At 47.4% G+C, this 2,319-nt stretch overlaps 1 protein-coding gene across 1 annotated transcript in view; it reads right to left on the bottom strand.

Annotated features, from left to right (window-relative positions):
- LYST (lysosomal trafficking regulator) overlaps nucleotides 1-1,597 on the bottom strand; it is a gene marked incomplete at its 3' end in the record, with an annotated part of 108,436 nt that extends 106,839 nt beyond the window's left edge. Inside the window, exon 1 of the mRNA XM_011976388.1 lies at nucleotides 1,108-1,597. The remainder of the gene's footprint in view (nucleotides 1-1,107) is intronic.
- Between the last annotated feature and the right edge of the window lie 722 nt (nucleotides 1,598-2,319).

Here is a 2,319-nt window from a genome sequence, read left to right as displayed (position 1 = left end):
CACACACACACACACACACACACACACGAATAGGAGGCAGAATACTTAATCCAGATCTGGAGGAAGGAGGATGGGGAAGGCTTCACAAAGGAGGTGGCTTTGTCTTGAAAAAAGAGGAGGAGTTTGTCAGGCAGGACAAGAGAAAGATATTCCAGGCTGAGGGAATAGCATAGGAAGTAAGGAGGCAATTCCAAGGTCATGTTAGGAGAACAGCAGGTAATCCAGGTGATGACAGTCCTGGACTCTTGCTGGAGATAAAGCTGTGATGGCAGAGGGAGCCGATCTTGAAAGCTCCTGCGTGCCATGCAGAAGCTTTGGACTTCATTGCATAGGTACTGGGAAGCTCCTGGAGTCCATTAAGCTGGAGATATGACCAAGCTTGCATTTCAGAAAGAGAATGTGGGCAGTTGCATGAAGAGAGGATTGGAGGTGAAAGGGACTAGAGGCAGAAACAATGGTGAGGAGACTCTTGCAATAGCCCAAGAGAAAGATGATGAGGGCCCCAGCTGAGGGTATGTGGAAACTGAGAGAGGCGTTAAGAGGGTGTAGGAACCTACGAGAGGTGGCAAGTGAAACCTTAGGGTGTGAGATAGCCTTAGCATAGATCAGAAATATAACAGAGGCTGAAGGGTTCGGGAGGGCTAGCAGTGAGAAGTGAGAAGGAGAGAAAGAGTAAGTCCATGTTGGGTATGTTCAGTTTCATATGCCTTGTCTAAAAACATCCCACATAAGTCCATCTGCACACGTGTACTGAGTGAGTCCTTATAACTACGCCATGACCCAGACAAATAATCTCAATTTTACTGGCACCCGAGAATCAGATTGGAATCTCTCCAATGAATGTCTTTGGCTCACCCCACTCCAGAAAAGTATCCATATTCTCCCTCCTCAAATACTCTCCCCTACGGTTTCTCTGCAGTCCTGGCCACTCTCTGAGCAAGTAGTCTGCAGGGGTCAGCTCCTGGAGGCAACAGGACTGCCAGGAATTCATCCACCAGTCACCTTTTTCCGTGGTACTTAAAGCTCTCAGTCTGCACCCAGCCTGCCCTCCTAAGCCGCCCATGCTCTCGGCTGGCACTGAAAAGTCTCAGAAACACTTTAACCTACCTGAACAGTGATTACCTTCTTTAGATGAGCAAGGAACTCTTTGTTGCAGGCTAATTAGCAACCATCTTCCCAGGTAGCTGCAATGAAACTGGTCTCTTCCATGCCGTTAGGCAAGCCGGGTCTCTTGTTTGCAGTTAGATCCTGGCTTCTGCTCAGCTGACTTAGGGTAGGATTATTCTCCTGGCATTGAGGAACATGCACGGTTGAGTCAAACAGCCCAAAACCCCATTAGATGGCAAGGGAAATTTCTGCTGTACTCTGATGTCACCCAGGGAAGACACAGGAACAGATGGTGAAGGCAAAAGCTTCATGCACCACAGAAACCTCAGAATACAACTTTCCCAAGTAAGAATGAATAAACTGCTGAAAGAGGCCAAAACCCCAAACCCTCTGCTGTGAAAACTGCTCTTCTCAAAGTCAAAAGGTCATTGGGATGGCTTCTTAGAAGCCCTTGCGTTGCTTTTTCATTTGGTAACGGGGCTAGGAAATCTCTGTGTCACCAGGAAGGCGAGTGGCCCTCTCTCCCTCTGGCTCTTTGGCAGGTGGCCACGCTTGTATCACATGGGGAATTTGGCAAATCAAGTCCGATTCTTTTGCAGTGTAGCTGCAGCAAGGATTTCCAGTTAGTGATTTTGTGGTGGCTCCTATGAGTCATAATTCCCTGATTCTTCTGCAGAGGGGGCGGACCTAAGTTTGTCCTTGTGAGGACCATCATTACTCTTGGTTTGAGAACGCTGCAGTCCTTGGAGGACATAGAACTAAACCCCAAAATCTGAGTTCCTTTTTCAGAGACAAGGTTTCGCTCTGTCATCCAGGCCAGAGTGCAGTGGCACAATCATGGCTCACTGCAGCCTAGATCTCCTGGGCTCAAGAGATCCTCCTGCATCAGCCTCCCAAGTAGTTGGGACTACAGGCATGAGCCAACATGCCCAGCTAATTTTTTAACATTGCCCAGGCTGGTCTTGAACTCCTGGCCTCAGGCATCCTCTTGCCTCAGTCTCCCAAAGCCATGGTTTACAGACATGAATCACTGTACCTGGCCCAGAATATGAGTTTGAAGCTTAGATATTGCCACTAGCCTTCTGGTGGCAAACTTTCACCAAACTCCTAGTGTCTTTTTTTTGCCCGTGCTTTGTGCTAAAATATACCTTTCTTTTTTTTTTTTTTCTCCTGCTGTTGTTACCTTTAAAATATTTTAATTAAAAACTACTG

Source organism: Mandrillus leucophaeus, unplaced genomic scaffold (genome assembly GCF_000951045.1).
Source record: "Mandrillus leucophaeus isolate KB7577 unplaced genomic scaffold, Mleu.le_1.0 Scaffold165, whole genome shotgun sequence".
NCBI classification, from domain to species: Eukaryota; Metazoa; Chordata; class Mammalia; order Primates; family Cercopithecidae; genus Mandrillus; species Mandrillus leucophaeus.
This window is presented reverse-complemented; position numbering and strand designations above follow the sequence as displayed.